Genomic DNA, 19,629 nt, shown 5'->3' on the forward strand with positions numbered 1-19,629 from the left:
TTTGGATGTGCTTAATGAGAATCAAGTAGCTGTGGTTTCTGAGTACTTTTCTGTGCCTTTGATTTATTGCATTAACTCAGACTTTCAAAATTTTGATGAAAACAATGAGGACGAAGTTCCTCCGGTTTTGCAACGCTTAATTGAACAAGAGCAGGAAAGATTTGTTAAACCCCTGGTTGATGAAATCACTACAGTAAATATTGGTACTGAGGAGGACCCGCGGCTGGTCCAGATCGGGTCCACGTTGTCTTCAGAGGAACGCGAGCGCTTAGTCGCTTTATTAAAAGATTTCAAAGATGTTTTCGCGTGGTCCTACGAAGACATGCCTGGAATCGATCCTGAGATTGTACAGCACCGGATCCCTCTTGACCCCGAGCCCCGACTTGTTAAGCAGAAACTCAGGAGGATCCGCCCCGGACTGGGCTCTCAAGATTAAAGAAGAGGTCACCAAGCAAATCGATGTAGGCTTCCTGCTGGTGTCCGAATACCCGACTTGGTTGGCCAACATCGTTCCAGTGCCGAAGAAGGATGGCAGGATCCGGGTGTGCGTGGATTTCAGGGATTTAAACAAAGCTAGTCCGAAGGACGACTTTCCCTTGCCACATATTGATGAGTTGGTGAATTTCACAGCAAGGCATGCTTTGCTCTCATTCATGGATGGCTTCTCAGGGTACAATCAGATAGTAATGGCACCTGAAGATCAGGAAAAGACTGCATTCACCACCCCGTGGGGGACATACTGCTACAGAGTAATGCCGTTTGGGTTGAAGAATGCCGGAGCTACTTATCAACGGGCCGCGACCACAATATTGCACGACATGATCCACAAAGAGGTTGAGGTGTACGTGGACGACATGATTGTCAAGTCCAAAGAAAGAGAGGGCCACTACACCGCTTTACAGAAGTTCTTCCAAAGGATCAGGGAATTTCGGTTGCGGCTGAATCCTCAGAAATGTACATTCGGTGTCACAATGGGAAAAATGCTGGGGTTTCTGATTACACAAAGAGGTATCGAAGTCGACTCGTCCAAAATCAAGGCCATCCTAGAAATGCCCCCACCAAGGACTGAAAAGGAGGTGCGAGGCTTTCTGGGTCAAGTGCAATTCGTAAGACGGTTTATCTCGAAATTAACCTTGACCTGTGAACCACTTTTTGGCCTCCTGAAGAAAGGAAAGAAATTCGGATGGGACGGCCGATGCCAAGCGGCTTTTGAACAGATCAAGAAATATTTACAGAACCCGCCCGTGTTGTCGCCACCAGAGCTGGGGAAACCGTTGATATTGTACCTTTCAGTGACTGAGACTACAATGGGCTGCATGCTCGCACAAGAATCAGAGGATAAGGTGGAAAGGGCCATCTACTATCTGAGCAAGAAGATGTTGGATTACGAGACCCGCTACACTCCGCTGGAGAAGGCTTGCTTAGCTTTGGTATGGGCTACCAGGAAGCTGCGGCACTACTTGTTAGCTCACTCCGTAATGTTGGTTTCACGACTGGATCCCATCAAATACCTTTTTGAGAAACCGGCACTTACGGGTAGGCTAGCTCGTTGGTTGCTGTTGCTCTCCGAATTCGATTTGAAATATGTAACACGCAAGTCAGTCAAGGGGAGAGCAGTGGCGGAGTTCTTAGCTGACCATCCAGTGGAATGGGGCGAAGCAGTCGAGTACTCATTCCCAGATGAGGCCATCTTGTATATCGACGACGAAACTTTGACGATGTACTTTGACGGAGCGTCAAATCAATACGGATATGGGATAGGAGTGTTGCTGATAGCACCTGACAAGTCCCGTATCCCTTTAGCTTTCAAACTCCGGTTCAAAGTTTCGAACAACGAAGCAGAATATGAGGCATGCATTGCCGGTCTAGAAGCAGCCCTAGAATTAGGGGCAAGACGGTTGGACGTCATCGGTGACTCGAACTTTGTTGTGTCTCAAGCAAAAGGAGACTGGAAAGTCAAAGAAGAAAAGATGATGATGTATCACCAAACCTTGGACTTGCTAATTCCTCGGTTTGAGAGGCTAAGCTTTACTCATCTACTAAGAGAGAACAACAGGTTCGCAGATTCTTTAGCAACTCTATCTTCCATGATAGACATCCCGTTTGGAGTCCGGATGCGTCCAGTCATCATTGACCATAAATTCGCGCCAGCCTATGAGTCGATTGCTGCTATAGATGAGGTTCAGGACGAAAACCCCTGGTATTACAACATTTGGAACTTCTTGGAGAAGGAAGCATATCCGCCAGGGGTAAATGCCAAGGATAAAAGGGTAATAAGAAGAATGGCCATTCAGTTCATCATCTGTGGGGGTAAGCTGTATAAGAGAGGTCATATGGGAATGCATAAGCTGTGTGTTGATGCCAAAGAGTCGAAACATCTAATGGAAGCCATCCATGGAGGGGAATGCAGTGCACACATGAACGGAGTAATGTTAGCACGGAAGATCCTCAGACAGGGTTACTATTGGTCCACCATGGAGGAGGATTGTGTTAGTTTTGTTCGACGATGCCACAAATGTCAGATCCATGCAAATTGCATGAATATCCCGCCGTCGAAGCTATACAACATGACTTCGCCATGGCCGTTTTCAGTTTGGGGAATTGATGTGATCGGGGCTGTCACTCCGAAGGGGTCGAATGGGCATGAGTTCATCCTGGTCGCGATAGATTATTTCACAAAGTGGGTTGAGGCCCAGTCTTATGCGGTGTTGAAGGCGTCGCACGTTGCGAAGTTTATCAGAAATAACATAATCTGTCGCTATGGGGTCCCGAACGAGGTCATTTCAGATAATGGTTCCCACTTCAAGAAGGAAGTGATTAGCTTATTGGAAAAATACAACGTGGCTTTTCATAAGTCATCCGCATACCGGCCGCAAACCAACGGAGTGGTTGAGGCCGCCAACAAGAATATCAAACACATACTGCAGAAGATGGTGGAAACCTACCGGGATTGGCCAGATAAGCTGCCCTTTGCTCTGTGGGCCTACCGGACGTTAATAAGAACTTCTACCGATGCGACTCCGTATTCATTGGTTTATGGGATGAAGGCCGTTCTACCTATCGAGATTGAGGTTCCATCATTGCGAGTATTGGCTGAGTGTCAAATAGCCAAAGCAGATTGGCAGCAGAGCAGGTTTGAGGAACTCATGCTTTTTGATGAGAGGAGACTGAAAGCACTGTACCATGTTCAAGGTTATCAGCGTAGAATTGCCCGAGCTTTCAACAAGAAAGTTAAGTCCAGGAATCTAAATGAAGGAGATTTGGTGCTCAAGGACAACCGAGCTCCCATCCACGACCCAAGGGGCAAGTTCAGACCTAATTGGACTGGTCCCTATATCATCAAAGCTATCTGGTCAGGTGGAGCTGTGGTTCTGATGGACCTAGATGGCCTGGAATTTTCCCAACCGATCAACATGGACAAGTTGAAGAAATATTACCCCTGAGAGGCTCGCTAGGCTGAAAACCCGAAAGGGTGACCTAGTGAAAAGTTAGAGCACAAAAAATTGGAAAATATAAAAACTGAGCTCGCAAGGTTGAAAACCCGCAAAGGGCGACCTTGGCAAAAGTTAGAGCGTAAAAGGAGAGTGAAAATACTCGAGTGAACCTAAGCCTGAACTACGTAAGGCTTGATTCCCATCTTTGGGATACGTAGGCAACTTCATCCTGAAGTTCAGCCATAAATTTTTCCCCGATCAACTTTGTCCATTTCGACCATCTCAGTCATCTTTATCCATCAGCACTTATCGCAATCTCCGGTGCAGTGCTATTCAGACTAGGGGCAACTTTCCGTTGCCACGCGGTCGCATTACTATTCAGACTAGGGGCAACTTTCCAGTTGCTAGGATCCAGGGTTGTGCATCTCAGTGACAGATCTTAGGCGTGTCTAGTTCTGATCCATATCGAAATGGTTTTGAAAAGTTTTAATAAAAGTTGACTTTGATCAAATTAATCTCTTTACAACTAAGACCATTTTGGGACCAAAGCGAAAAATTTTCAGTACCACAACCTTCAATTTCATTGATTTCAAAACAGAGTTCTCCTACTCTTGCATACAATCGAAGTTGCTTTTTATTACATTCATAAAGAAAATTTGAAAGTACTAATAAAGCAATAAATCCGGGGCATAGTCAAGTCAAGTATCCCTGTGCCCCCTCCCAGAGCTGGTCGAAGCCTCTGATGCCAAGCTGGGCCCGACCTGTGCCTCCTCATTAAGCCAGTCCCAACACTTGTCAGACAAAGTGCAACTGAAAGTGGGAGCAGGGGCGAGCTCTTTAGTCCTCCATGCTGTGGCATATCGGGCAAGCTGTGCACCTCGGACCGGGAAAGCAGCCGGGTACTCAATCTTTTCTGGCGGGCAAATCTGATCATGACCGAACTGGCGCAGGAACCGGAACGGAAAGTAGAACACACGGTGGGTCAGACCAATCAACTGGATCCCGATCAGCCGGGACATGCTATAGCTCATTGCCGGGAGATTGAGCCAAGGACAACGCCAAGCAATGCGACCTGCAGACAAATTGCACATCCAGTCAAACCACCACCTTTCATCAGGGGCATCGACTAGGCGCTGTCGAAAGAAATAGCCTCGAGCTGAGTAGGCTGGGCAAGAGTCCACAACCTGTAATTTGTCCATCAACCATACCTGGGAGGGATGAAAAATGAGAGAATAAAGAATAGAGAGATGTACGGTGAGGGAAAAGTGAGAAAAGGGTTTTTGTGAGAAAAACCGAGCCTGAGGGCCGAGTGATGTGAGCAAATACATATGTAAGATTGGGTGGGAAACATTACCAACAGCAGTAGTGGACTCCCAGCAAATCTAGTCGTCTCCCGGCTATAGATAGCATCCAAGCCCATCAGCGTCTCGGCCAAGGTCATGACGATGCAGCTCTTTCCTTCTTTCAAGCCTTGAACAACTTCAGTCAGACGAATGCTAAATTCGCCAAAGCCCGGGGAAAGCAGAAAGTGAGACAGCAGACACAAGCAAAGGGTGTGTTGCGGAAACCTTGCCAATAATGGTTGTTGCGGTCACCAGCGTCAGAAAAGCAATGAATCAAATCGAGGATATCCAGTTCCCCATTACAGATAAGAGACTGAGCGTCATGCGCGGTGAGTCCACACATCCGCCCTAAAGCTTGGGCGTGGCCAAAGCGGAACTGGGGCAAGATCTCTTCATGACATTCAGATTCCATCAAAACTTGAAAATCTTCAAAAGTTGGACATACCTCTTGCCCGCCAAAGCTAAAGACATGCGTCACCGGGTTCCAAAACCTTGCCGCGGCATGGAGGAAAGGAAGGTGCAGCGGAGTGCGACTCAGCGCGAACAGTGCATTCAAGCCGAAACCCCGGAAGTTCAACTTCTCCGAACCATCTAGAGAAGCGATCCAAGCTGTGAGATTTTCAACGAGAAACGCCTCCATTTTTGTGCAAAACTAAGATGAATTGAATGAACCACGGAGCTAAGGCTTTTAAAGAAGAAAAGACACTATTCGGGGGACAAGTGTCAGAAATTTGACGGTTGCTGAGCTGAGTGGCCGGCCGGCCACCCTTTCTGGCAGGCCGGCCATTTCTTTTTTCAAAACTTGGCCGGTGGCCTCTCCTTTGCAATAAATCTGGCCGGCCGGCTTCCAAAAGTAGCCGGCCATGCTCCAATGTGTCTTTAGCCCTGTTTTACCCTCCAAGGGAAAGTTTCAAGCATTTCCATGCAACAGGTGTGTCGAAGGCCTCTATTTCCCTCTGTTTCGGATGCGTTCCATTGCCCAGATCGTCCGAAGTACACTTTGTTAAGTTTTGTTTATCGAGTTGTTGTTTTGTTTATCGAGTTGTCGTTTTGCTTATCGAGTTGTTTGTTGAGCTGTCGTGTTTCGTGTTTTTGAGTTGTTACTCTTTATTTAAGCAATTTTTGTTTGAGTCTTGCTTATTGAGTTGTCAACACTATTGTGTTGTAAACTTGCTAAGGTTTTGTTATATCTTAGAAAGTTAAGTTGTTGTGTCGGTTCACTATCTGACTGGGCAAAATGCACAATGCACATTTCCATTCAATCTCATTATGGTACAAAATGATGAGATATGATGCTAAGAGTTTAAAATACAACACTTTTTTTCAAAGGCTGTTTCATTTCATCATGCCTCGCTTGTTACAACATTTTACATACTAAGGCACAAGTTTTACAAAGAATAAAACTGCCCGATAATGCACAATGTGCTACAACTACTAGCGAAAAGATAAATAAAACAGGAAACAGCCGCATCTGTGCTCTCAAGAGCAGAAATAAGAGGCCCTCTTTGCCCTCTTTTGCGAAATAGACTCTCCGCCACCATCGCCATCATCATCATCTGAATCAGAGTCGTCATCCTCGGGATCCCCCTCAGCCTCGCCTCCACTCCTGGAACCAAGACCGGAGCCGTCCTCTCTGTCAACAGATGTCTCCGACTGACGATCTGCAGCCTCCTCCTCCTCATCCTCACCGGGCTCCTCCTCTACAATGTGTGCTCTGCGTCTACGAGACGACCCCCCCTCCAGCTCCTTGAAAAGGCCTGGATGGCCCAGCTCCTCGAAAAGGCCCAGATGGCCCAGCTCCTCGAAAAGGCCCGGATGGTCCACCTCCCCGAGAAGGCCCAGGTGGCCCGGCCTGCGGCTGAGCATATACCGGGAGCATCTGAGAATAAAGAGTTCAATCTAAATACATCAGTCCAAATATGTGCATCAGATGCAGATACAAGAAAACTACATGAAGTGGGTACATGTAAACACAGTGTATAAGTGAGGTGTGTGTCAGATGTGCTCTACACAAGTAGCCTATCAATGCAGTAGAAATCAGCATATCATCAGAAGTATGATAAATGCCAGAAAACTAAAAGGTACCTGGAAGCCCATGATAGACAACTGCGCCTCCCTCCGCAGGACCATCCCCTCAAGTGAGGCTACCATCTCGAGCACCTGATCCATGTACTCAACAGGGGGCTGCAGATGCAAAGGCAAGGGTATCAGTAAAGGAATGAACGTCCAAGTATCTGAGTAATGAATCAAAGCCGTAAAACATACCGGTGGTGAGTCGGGGTCTCTGACATATCAATGGTCGGGCATTGGAGGCTCTATCGGGATCGAAATCGGAGAGGTAGTCCCATATTGCCACCCCATCAACTCAGTCGGCATGTCCGGCCATCCAGGATGAGGATAAGTCGGAGGAATCGGGGGAACCAATCCACCCCCACCTCTAGATGTACCAGCCCTGCTGGTGGAAGGGGCGTCTGCAACCCGAGCCCGGGCCTGGCTCGAAGATGGCATGCCAGCAGGCCTCATCGTCAAAGTATGAACTCCCGTCAATGGAGGCATCAGGTATATGTGACGGTAAGTAGCGTAATCCCCCTCCTCAAGATGTAGCAAAGCATCAGTACCCAGCATAGCACTAACAACATCTCGGGAAGAGAGCCTATCAGCAATCCGCATATCGACTGGGGGTGCTGAGGGAGGGTTCTGAGAGGTGTACCCACAGACCTGACGCAAGAAGCGGTCCCCCCAAAATCAGGCCCTACCAACTGGCCCTTCGAACAGGATCCTGTACCGGGAGACACCCCACCCTCCGGCAAACTGGAATCGGAGACCTTCACCTAAAGGCGCCCATGGCTGCCATGTAATCTACGGATAACAGACGCATAAACCAAGCAGAAATCAAAAATGTACAGGACAAATCAAAGATGAAAACAGAAAGAACTGAGAGTTCTGAAATACCTCCGTCGACCGCACCGTGTCGAAGTACTGCCGCAGATAAAGGAGAGACTCCCGAGGTCTTGGCCGGTGCTGGCCTTCAAATACAAGTGAGTACGGGGTCACGAGAGGTCCCTCTACCACCAACTCCGGGGCCAATGTCGGGAAATACACATAGACCCACAACTGTGGAAAACAAAGCAGAATACGAAGTGCTGAGGGCAAAGTGCACGATACAGAGTATAAAGTGCGTCGTGTGTGCAATGTGCAAGTAATGAGGAACAGAAATGTAAATCAAGAGGGCAGAAAGTACCTCCCAGGCTCTCCAATAGCCGCCAAGTAAGTCCCCCCGTCCGCGGGAGGTCGCGCTCATGTAACAATAAAGGGTAGCCAAGCCGGCGCCACCCCAGTCATACCGTCTGACCTGTGACAGGTCCACCAAAGCACTCAATAGATAAAGCCCAACAGTGTTCCCCCTGTCGGCAAACAAAGTGGTCCTGAAGAGGAACATCAGAAAGTCGCGGGCATACTGTGTTGCCTCCTTAGGAGTCCCGGGCTCCATCTCCACTCGCCGGAAATGGGAAGAGAACCAGGTGTATCGGACTCTCCCCGAAGGTCTATCAACAGGCGGGCGAACCCCCAGCAAATATATCCAAGCAGCCTCCTATTGGCCCATGTCCTCGTCGTAAGGGATGGGCCAACCTCCCACGTTAAGGCCAGTCAGTACGGCAAAGTCAAACGGGGTCATAGTCAAGTCCCCCATGACAGAAAAATAGAAGGAGTTGGTGGTGTCCCACCATCTCTCCACCAAGGCGGCCATCAACGTCCTCCTGGCAGGACAACGAGATAGCCCAGTACAGAAGGGCCCAAACCCTGCCAAGTCAACCAAATCCCGAACAGCCTCCGGGAGCTTAGCGTACCAATCTCTCTCCGTGGTAGAGCCATATCCCCGCATAGTGCGAGAAGTCACCTGCATTCAGAATGAATACATGTTTCAGCATAAAATGAATAAGCTGCGTGCAAATAAAATGAATAGGCTGCGTGCAAAGTAAAGTAGGTGAGCCGCGTGTTCAGAATCGGTGTGTGCTGTGCGTTCACCTTCAATTCGGGCTGTGTGTTCAGAAAATCAGTGTTTGGGCTGCGTGTTCAACTCTCAATTAGTGTGTGCTGCGTGTTCACCTTCAATTTGGGCTGTGTGTTCAGAAAATCAATGTTTGGGCTGCGTGTTCAACTCTCAATTAGTGTGTGCTGCGTGTTCACCTTCAATTTGGGCTGTGTGTTCAGAAAATCAGTGTTTGGGCTGTGTGTTCAACTCTCAATCAGTGTGTGCTGCGTGTTCACCTTCAATTTGGGCTGTGTGTTCAGAAAATCAGTGTTTTGGGCTGCGTGTTCAACTCTCAATCAGTGTGTGCTGCGTGTTCACCTTCAATTCGGGCTGTGTGTTCAGAAAATCAGTGTTTGGGCTGCGTGTTCAACTCTCAATCAGTGTGTGCTGCGTGTTCACCTTCAATTTGGGCTGTGTGTTCAGAAAATCAGTGTTTGGGCTACGTGTTCAACTCTCAATCAGTGTGTGCTGCGTGTTCACCTTCAATTTGGGCTGTGTGTTCAGAAAATCAGTGTTTTGGGCTGCGTGTTCAACTCTCAATCAGTGTGTGCTGCGTGTTCACCTTCAATTTGGGCTGTGTGTTCAGAAAATCAGTGTTTTGGCTGCTTGTTCAACTCTCAATCAGTGTGTGCTGCGTGTTCACCTTCAATTCGGACTGTGTTCAGAAAATCAGTGTGTGGGCTGCGTGTTCAACCCTTAACCGGTGTGTGCCGTGTGTTCACAATCAATTTATGGGCTGAGTGTTCAGGAATTCAAGTGATTGAACCGTGTGTTCAGAATGCAAACAGAATGCATGAAAAATTCATAATATGTTACAGAAAAGGTAAGAACGAAGTAAATACCTCTCGTGCCTCATGGGAGAGGTGATACTCTGGCTCCCGCAGAAGGAGATCCCCAGGTGCTCGCTCGTCGAAATCGGTGAAATGATAGAAAATAGCCCGCGGAAGAATATGTGCCGGTGGGTCGTACCTCTCGGGTATGGAAGGTCGAACCCTCGGAGGCAGAGCCATGATATCGGGATCACCTCCGGCGTCCGGAGGACCTCCACCGTGGGGGAAATGACCAGCCATTTCAGAAAATCTGCAAAAAGGGGCGAAAATGAGCAAAAATTGGAAAAAGTCAACAAAAGTCAACTCTCAGAAAATGAAAAGTCAACAAAAGTCAACTCCCGAGAAAATCTTCCAAATATTGAGACAAACTCACTTCAAGTGGCGAAAATGAGAAAAGAAGCCCCGAAATCAAAATTTAATCGGTTCAAAGTGCTTAAAACTCAAAGATTTCGCGAAAACAACTTGTGTGAGGCGTTGGAAAATGCGTGTAGAGCACAGATCTGAGAGAGAAGATGGTTTGGGAAGGTAGAGGAGATGTTTTCAGAGTTGCACTTGTGAGCACAAAGTGTTTGGATGAGTGTATTTAAAGAAAAGAGGCTGAAAAGACAAAATTGCCCCGAATCTGGGCTAGGTGGCCGACCGGCCACCTTTTCTGGTAGGCCGGCCACCCCTCTCCCTCAAAGCTGGCCGCTGGCCTCCCCCTTGCCATAAAACTGGCCGGTGGTGTTCCCAAGATGCCCACCAAACTCTCTGCAAATTTTGGGTAGGATTGGAGTCCCCGGGACTTGAAAAAGTACAAGAGAAGTGCACTTTCTGTTGCGAAATCGCTCCGCCGGAACCTCTGCTTCAACTCCCGATGCGTGTCTCATCATTACTCATCGAAAGCGAGATATATCCTTTTGAACATGTTGTAACCTCTCCGGGAGGTGAACCGGAGGCCGCGATCGAGTCGCCCTCGCCGAAACGCGCATTTCCTTGCTCATTGTTTTGGGACAAACATACATCCTGGTTTACGCTTGTTCTGTGTTATCATGCACGTAACTTGCATTCTCATGCACATACTTGCATTGTTATGGACGTCTCTTTGATATCACCAAGCCTCTGTGCTTAAACTCGCGTCGTCACGCGCGTTCCTTCCCGCATTGCGATGCACTTTTCCATCGGCACCGCGATTGTCTGCATTTGATATCACATTGAACCTATGTTGTTAGATCTGTTGTGCTTGTTGAGTTTCTTTCTTTTGCAGGCACGATATTGTATGTACGGTTCATTTGAGGCTGGTGCGACCAGACGAATCGCGCAGGTATCGTATCTTCTTCGTGTGAGACGCGAGGAGAATTGAATAAATTCTCTGCATTCCTAACTGCATGAAATGTAGTTGTTGCTTTGCATTCTTGCTTAAAACTGTTGCATCTATTTGCGAATACTTGCCTCATTACAGCTTGCTGCATTTGCATGATCATGAGCTACATTTGACTTTGTGCATATCATTTTGCATTTTGCCCCTGCCTGCGGGCATGCCTGTGGGCACATCTTTGTTATTTTCTATGTTTGTCTAAGTCTTCGGCCTTGTCAAAAATGGGTTGTCTCTGGGCTTTGACATTCACTCCCGTCACTTATGACTTCCGAGTTCTGTCAAAGAGGGGCAACTGTAGACACCCCATTTTTGACCGACCTTAAGATTTAGACGTCACCGATTGAGTGCTTGGTGATGTTGCATATTGTGCTCGTTCTGAGGTTTCAAAGTTTCGGCTATGAGCCTTGCCTCCGGACTTCGAGGCTCTTGCGTGCTTTGCCTCGGTTCGCGAACCAGGCTTAGTTTTCTCTGTTTCTCTTCCAGAAGGGAGAGAGGTCTGGTAGATCATCTCTCAGTGGCCGTAGGCCATTTTGCCCGTTTGGAGTCCGATTTCCGGTTTTTCAGAGCCGTTGGGCGTGTGCCTCGGTTCGGGACCGCTTAACTACCTCCGTTTGCTCCGTTTTTTGGCATGCATCTAATTTACTCCCTTTTGAAGGACACTGTGGTCCGAAAAACTAACTTCGTGGTCGAACACCATTTCCGGTGCCTAACAGTTAGTTTTCAGGGCCTCGGGCTGCGGGTTTCGGCCCCCGAACCTCCATTTTGCATCGGTTTGAGTTCATTTTTGGCAGGGACCTCTGTTTCATTGTTAGGAAGGTTGTAGAAGGGTGGGAGGCCAGCAATTGTTCTGACGACCATGTTTTATTCCTCCATCGCCCTCCATCGCCCGTTTTTCCCATTTGAAAGCCAATGTTGACCACCCTAAGGCCACTTTTTCTTGCCCCAAACCATATATTTGTGTTGTACACACCTGGGAGGCCACCAATATCATATGGCCGGCCAGTAATTGTGTGTGACCCTTTTGAACCCCTCCTAACAGTGGCCTTTTCTCTCTCCTGGTTCATTCTCTCCAGTTTTTGACCACATGGTTGTGTTGTGCACACATGAGAGGCCCTCTTTTTGGCATGGCCGGCCATTAATCTTCTTTGACCCTTTTGACCCTTGGTCGACCGGCCATGGGGAAGGCCGACCGGCCACCTAAACCCTAGGAAACCGGCCGGCCATGATCCTCTCTCCAGGTACTTTACAAAAATGCCCTCTGTTTCCCCCCAGATTTTGTATCCGAGGGGGCCAACTTTTGGGGGGAAATTTGAATTCCATTCCCCCCTTTTTTCCGCTCTCTTTTGCCTATATATCCAAGCCCTCCAGCTCCCATTTGAGGGGTTAGAAAATCTTGTCTAAGCCTCCTACATTGTATCTCTCTCTCTCTACACTCCAACCCTCAAAACCCCTCAAATCCCACACCCCTTTCTACACCACCACATAGCACCACACCGCCACCATCCTTTCCAACACTTGGAGCTGGTTTTCCAGAGCATAGGAGCACCTTTTCTCAAGCCAAGAGCTGCTGAAGCTTGGTCTACAAGGGTGAGTCTTCATTCTCCCTCTTTTGTGCTTTATTTTGTTCTATGTCTAAGCCATACTTGCTTACATTTTTGGGCTTCAACCCTAACTGAAAATAGTCATGTTTTAATGTCTTTTTCATGATTGATTAAGGGTCCTTCCATGTTTAAGGTCTCTAGTTACCACTTGCTTCTTTACCTCTCTTGTATGCCTCCTTCTTGCATAGTATTTTAGGCTCATTTGTAAACTGTTTTGAGCTTGGTCATAAACTGAAAAGTGGCTTATTTTGAGCCCTTATTCAACATTGTTGAAGGGCTCTTCACTGTTTGAGGCTTCCTTTTGTCACTTGCCTCTTCATCCCTCTTTTGGCCTTATTTTTGCATGTTTTGTTAGCCCCTTGTGCTTGTGTTTTTGGGCTCTGGTCCAAACTGTAAATAGCCTTATTTTGACCCCCTATTCATGTTTGATCAAGGGACTTTTTCTGTTTGAAGCTCCCTCTTTGCTCTTTGTGTTTAAACCTCTTTTTAGGCCTTATTTTGCATAGTAGTTTAAGCTTGCATGTGCACTGTTTTGGGTTTAGTCACTAATTGTAAAATACCATGTTTTGAGCCCCTCTTAAACTTTGTTGAAGGGCTCTTGGCCATTTAGGGCCAGAAGCTGCTACTTGCTTCATTATCTCTCTTTTGGGGCCATTTTTGCATGTTAACTTAGCCCTATTTGTGTTCACTTTTTGGCCTTGGTTAAAACTGTAAATATGCTTGTTTTGGGACTGCCTTGATTCTTTCTTCACACTTCATGTTCAAATAATGCATGCTTTGCATAGCCATAGGTCATTCCATGTACCTAATTCCATGTTTCGGGTCTCATTCCATGTATCAGGTGCCATGTTTCTATGTTCTCGGGCTGTTTTGCATCATATTTTGCTACTGAAATTTGCATGCTAGTATGCCATATTCCATGCCTTTCCATGTCTGTTAGAGTGGCATTTGGTGCCTTAGGGTTGATCATCGGTTCGCGTGCACGTGGGCACAAATTTCGAGTTGTCTCATTTTCATCGTATGGCTACTTATGTGAGTGTGGCTGAGGTCCACTCGTGTTGGTGTAAGTCCATTGCGCATTGTGTATGCCATTTCATTTCATAGCATTGTGTATGCTAGGTTGTATGTTAGCGCATTGTGTATGCCATGTTACCTCGTGCATCATGTATGCCATTTCATAGCATTGTGCATGTTAGGTTGTATCTTAGTTGCACTCATGCATGTCATGCATATTGCATTGTGTTTGGGATAGGAGTTAGCCCAAGCACGGGAAACGAGGGACGTTTCGTACTCCGAGTGACGGAACGTGTCTCAATTCCCGGTTGCCGACACTCTGGATTATCCATGATGGAGTTTAGGTCTTGTCGTGTTTTCATGTGCATTCATTTCATATTGAGTCGTGCAATTCGACTCCTCGGCCATCATGCATCGAGATGCGTGATTGGTGGCACGAGGATCGAGGACTACACTCCCTGAAGGGTAGTCATGCATACATATGTGAAAATGCTTTGCCATGCCCCTTTCTTGCTCTCTGTTACAGCAAATCAAGAGTTAGTAGCCTTCCGGAGCTTGGCACGCATCCTAAGAACAATTGCAAACAGAGGCTAATTAGGGCATCGCAATGGATTTCCGCGCAAGGCAACCCGAACATGCATCATTCATCATCTGGATCAGAGTTGAGGTAGTCCCTGGCTTGCATGCCAATTTATTACTTTCCTAGTTAAGTTTGTAAATTAATTAGGGTTTTGTACTTATTCAGACTGTATTATTCATTTGGGACTGTATATTATTTATTCGGACCCTCTGCACGAGGGCAATGTTGTAATAAGTGTGCGTGTGTGTGATGTATGTCTTCCAACCCCACGTCTTTCTCCCTTTTATTTACCAGCTTATGATGGTTAGATTAGGGCATGTTTCAATTAGCATGCAGTATGATAGCATGTTTGCATTCATTCATCTGTTTTGCATGCACCGGGCTCGGCGCATCATACTAACTGCATTGTATTTTCAATTCCAAGTTGAATACATATTAGCTGTAGCATTTCATATGCCATGTTTAGAATAGCCGAGCCTGCTATAGTTGCATTTTTGCATGTGTTGCATTAGGCATTTCCGTATAATTAGGATCATGCATGGATTTCTAATTAGCTTCTGTTTTGGCTTGGAGTACTCGGCAAGTTTTATGCTTTAGCATCCTTGCATGCGTGTGAATGACTGCCATGAATAGCATGCTTACCATGAGGCTATATGCTTATGTGATATAATTGCCTGAATGCCTGTGGGTGAAGGTTGGGTTATTTGAATTGGAAAAATTCATCAAATGTGTGTTTTAAGCCCACTAGATAGTGGCAAAATCATGTTTTTCTAAGCCCACCCGAGGGTGGCAAATCCACGTCTTAACCTACTTGCGAGTAGCACCAGCAAACCACTTTAAAAAATAGACATGAAATGTTTTGTTCCAATTCAGACAATCCAGTCTATACTTATATGCTGTGCGCATCACATAGTAAACTTAGGTTAAAAAAATCGGAATGAGAACACACAATGTTTTCAAAACTTGATATCATGGTTAGTAGAGGCCGATCTTTGATCGGGCGAGCGGGGGTGCTTACGAAGTGACCTTCCCCAATCGTACCCAAGTTCCCGAGCCGAGGCAACTTTGGTGATGACGAACACGTGGCCTTAGACAACGAGTCGGGGTTTCCTAAATTTTCCAAAATAAAATATTTAGGTGGCGACTCTGTATCTGGCAAAGCAGTCCATGTTTGGCACTTCTTTCAAAATCTGTTTTCTCAAAACGATTTGCCGGATTTGGACTCTTTGGTTTAGATTACGAACCGTGACAATTTGAGAGTCCGAACTGTAGTGAGCCCAATATCGAATGGAACGGGGAGCTCATCCCTCCTGGGGCGTTCGGGGACGTCTACAGTTATCAACCTCTTTGTTAGAGGATTCTGGTTGATCTACAGTCACAGGTTTGAAGTATCGACCACTCCGGGTCATGTGATTGATTTCGTCCGTATACCACGTATCATCGGGGGTATTGGATTTCCACCCTTCGTCCGTGTATGCATGACTCAGATCATTATCTTCCCACTACTCTTCGACAGTCATGGCCAAGCTTTTATCAGACTTTACTTGGAGCATGTTCACATCACGTCCCTCAACAACATACCTTTCCTTTCCAACTATGGTTTTGGTTTCTGGCAAGGCCATTTTCCTTTGAATTTCTTCCATTCTCTCATGCTGGAATTGTTCTAGCACTTGTTCTGTACTAGTAATGGATGTGGTCTCAACTTTTTCCTCCCTGACCCCTTTTGTCTATTCCACCTTATCTTGCTCTTCGTCATAAAACCAACCGTTGTTTGTTTCCGACTGACTTGAATCCAACCAGCTTATCTGGACACTGCTTGTTTCCTCTTCTTCAAAGAAGTTTATAGAGGTTGGCTAGGTCTTCTTCTATCTGAACTAGATCCTCTTCCAGTTCGGCCAAGTCATTTAGGCCTTGTTCAGGCCAATCGTTCTGATGTTGCCCTAACTGGCCTTCCCTGATAGCATTGACACTGAGCACATCCGGCAATAGGACCATTGGTTTTGGTTGATCAATGGCTACAATATATAAACTGGGATCATACTCCTCTGCAAGTGAGGCCCCCTTTTCTGTGCCACGGGTATTAGACAACCCAGTCTTTGGTGTATTCTTCATTTTCTCTGTTCTTGTTGCCACATTCTTGGGTTGGATTTGTGGGGTTAAGTCTATCATGCACATGTTCGTGCTTTCTAGAATAACCGCCTCCGGTTTTGGTAGGTGGGACGAGGTAATATATGTGCTGCGGTTGAAGGTAGGTGGTAGTGTTTGGATATGGTTAATATTTCTAGGGGAAGGAACTTGGTTGTGTGTAGGAAGTGGGTTGGTTTTCACATTTGGTTTAGGAGGGGCGATGACTTTGTTGTCAATGAGATTCTGAATCTCATGACGTAGACGATAGCATGAATCTGTATGATGGCCATGTTGTTGGTGGAAAGTACAATTTTGGGTTGGGTTGGGTCGTGTCTAGCTGGTAGTGGGTCTGGGAGAGGGCGAGGATCAAGGGGCTTGAGATGCCCCTTGTCCATCAACACCTTGAGGGCGCGGGTTGGACTCATATGGAGGGGGGTAAAAGATCTTCGGTTCCAAGGTTGACTATTTTGTGCGGTTTGAGTTTGTGGCAGCAGCAAAGGGATCGACCATCTTGGACGATGATGTAGCTATGGTATTGACATCTGCAGACCGCGGAATAGTGCTAGTACTAGCATTGGTACTCCAAGTGAATGGCTTTTTTGCAGGTTCACTTGTTCTGTGGATGATGCCCTTTTTGAAGGCGCTTTCAATTTGAACCCCTAACTCATGTAAGGAAGCAAATGTGGACAACGGTGCCACTATCATTCTCTGCAACATGTCTGGCTCGAGGTTTTGGACCACTAACCTGACTTGTTCTCTTTTAGAAGGTCTGCTTGTCATTCTGGCTGCCTTTGCCCTCCATCTTGCCACAAAGTCAATGAAGGGTTCTTTAGGATTCTGGGTGGTTGCTTCCAGCTCACTGATTGTTACTTCTATCTGAGTATTGTATGAGTATTGGTTAACAAACCCCTCAGATAGTTCTTCCCAATTCCGCTTCGTAGAGTCCTCTAGTTTGGCGTACCAGATGGCCGCTACATCTGACAGGGTCCTCCCAAATAATGAGAGTTTTTGTGCCCTAGATAAACCCACAGGCCTCAACGCATCTGAAAACAGTCGGACATGCACAATCGGATCCCCGCTCACATCAAATCTATCGATGTGAGGCATTTTGAATTTGTCTAGCAACCTGACTGAAGCCTCAGTGTACCCGTCCTTAATGTCAGGAATTGAATTAAAACCCTGGGATTTCTTCAAGGCTTTCTCAAGCCTAGAAATTTTGATCATGGCTGGATCAACTTCATTCATATCAAAGGGAATGGTTCCCGTAGGAGGTTGTACCGGAGGTCTGTAAGCTGAAGCTGTTGGAAACATCTTCTGAGGATCTGGGACCTGAGGAGTTTCCAATGGTGGAGGGAGATCAGGATTTGGCTGGGCAGCTGGGACCGGATATACAGTAAATGCAGATGCCCCAGATGGGCGTCGCAGATCAGCGATGACTTCATCCTGTGCGGCCAACCTTTGATCTATGGTTCTCAAAGTTGCCATCATGGCAGCAATTTCTTCTGTGTTCTGTGCCATTCTTATATGTGGGTGAGATATTGGTGAATTGCGGATACGAATAAGTGTTTGTGAAGTGCTTTATACTGGTACTGATGCCTATTTGTTCTTTCTTCATCGAGTGACTGGCGGGAGAGAAACTAACACTGGCTGGCCGTCAACAAGATCTTGCGTTTTACGAAGCCTACAAGAATGAGTCCAAACAACTTGGGGGATATCGAGTCTTTCTGAAGCTATGATGAAAAACTACCTAGCAAAAAGAAAGAAAGAAAACATTTTTTAAAAAAACGGACAGCACTTCGGCCCCAATTCTCAATTAGTCACAACATGCAGCTGAACTGTGATCCCCACTAAACTTTGTTCTCAGACTGATCGCTCATTTGTACCACTGCTATGAACCACCTTGTATATTTCACTGTAAAAGCACATACCACATAAAAAGAACCAAAACACCCCAATGAGAGGGTAGGGTTACCCTGTCCTAGATTTTGACATGATCTAGGTTGCACTATTTCAAGCAAGTGGTTTCATAACATCCTGTACGGGTAGCATCCTGCCCTAATGTGAATGGTCACTAGAGCGTACTATATGCATTAGGTCAAATAGTCACAAAGGGTATCTCAGCAAGACTATCTAATATACCTTTCACAGCTAACATCGAGAAGTGAAAGGAGGATCAAGCGGTACAGCGGTAATCCAGATCCAAGGGTTGTGTTCCCAACTTGAAAGAGCCCATGACCGGTCAGCCTTTTGGCAGGCTTTGTAGGCAAGCCTCCGGCAAATCGTCCAGGAATAACAGATGGCAAACACAGGGACTTAGACGCACCAATGCAAATGCAATGCAAAGAACATATTTATGTGGATAAAATATCACATCATGAAGTTTGAGTCAAGTTCTCTAATTCCCCAGCAGAGTCGCCAGAAACTGTAGCTCGGCTTTTCGCGCTCCCTTTCAGAAGAATGAATAGCCCTTACAATTCGGACTCCACTAATGTGTTGGTTCTAATTCTGATGTCACAAGTGCAATGTGAAACAGTGAAAACACAAAAAGAGTCCAAATCCAACAATTTCTTTTGGAAAATTGATGTTTGAATCAAATGCCAAAAAATGGATTGCTTTGCCAGATATCAGAGTCGCCACCTAAATATTTATTTTGAGAAATTTAGGAAATCCATGACTCATGCCAAAGGCCATTAGTCCATTGTTACCAAAGTGTCTTGGTTCAGGAACTTAGGTATGAGAGGGGAAGGTTAATAATTGAACACCCCACTCACCCGATCAAAGATTGGCCTCTACTAATCATGATGTGGTTTTTATGTACAATATATGCTCTTGTTCTATATGTAACATACAAGTATAGACTAATTTCACGAAAAGTTGGAACGTTTGATTCCATGTTTGTTTTGAAAAAAATGTTTTGAATATGTATCACTGAAAATGGTGATCTCATATGTACATGAATCAAAATATCCCAATTCAAGTGATTAGCCTTCATCCACAGGCATTCAAACAGGTATATCAAGTAAGCATTTAGCCTCATGGTAGTATGTTTGATATGACAGCAATCACACTTATGCAATATGCTAAAGCATAAAAACTTACCTTATGTTCTGAAGGCGGGTCAAAAGAAAGTAAATAGTTAGAAAAACTGCATGATCCTAATTTTAATGACTAATGCAACACATGCAATGTGCAATTAAGGTTCGGCTACTAGTATGGCATGTGAGTCAATTCAAGGCATATAATAGCGCATGTATGCAAGTAAGGAGTTTGAATTTGACATTTGAATAATATGATGAGCCGAACTTTTATG

At 46.1% G+C, this 19,629-nt stretch overlaps 1 long non-coding RNA gene across 1 annotated transcript; it reads right to left on the reverse strand.

Moving 5' to 3' along the window:
- Positions 1 to 7,515: 7,515 nt before the first annotated feature.
- On the reverse strand, positions 7,516 to 8,180 carry LOC145789749 (uncharacterized). The gene is made up of 3 exons (XR_014328041.1): positions 8,019 to 8,180; positions 7,730 to 7,891; positions 7,516 to 7,636 (listed from the first exon to the last, which is right to left on the reverse strand). It is a non-coding gene; the product is annotated as an uncharacterized LOC145789749 (long non-coding RNA).
- Positions 8,181 to 19,629: the final 11,449 nt, after the last annotated feature.

This window comes from Camellia sinensis, chromosome 1, assembly GCF_055761805.1.
Source record: "Camellia sinensis isolate YWXY chromosome 1, ASM5576180v1, whole genome shotgun sequence".
NCBI classification, from domain to species: domain Eukaryota; kingdom Viridiplantae; phylum Streptophyta; class Magnoliopsida; order Ericales; family Theaceae; genus Camellia; species Camellia sinensis.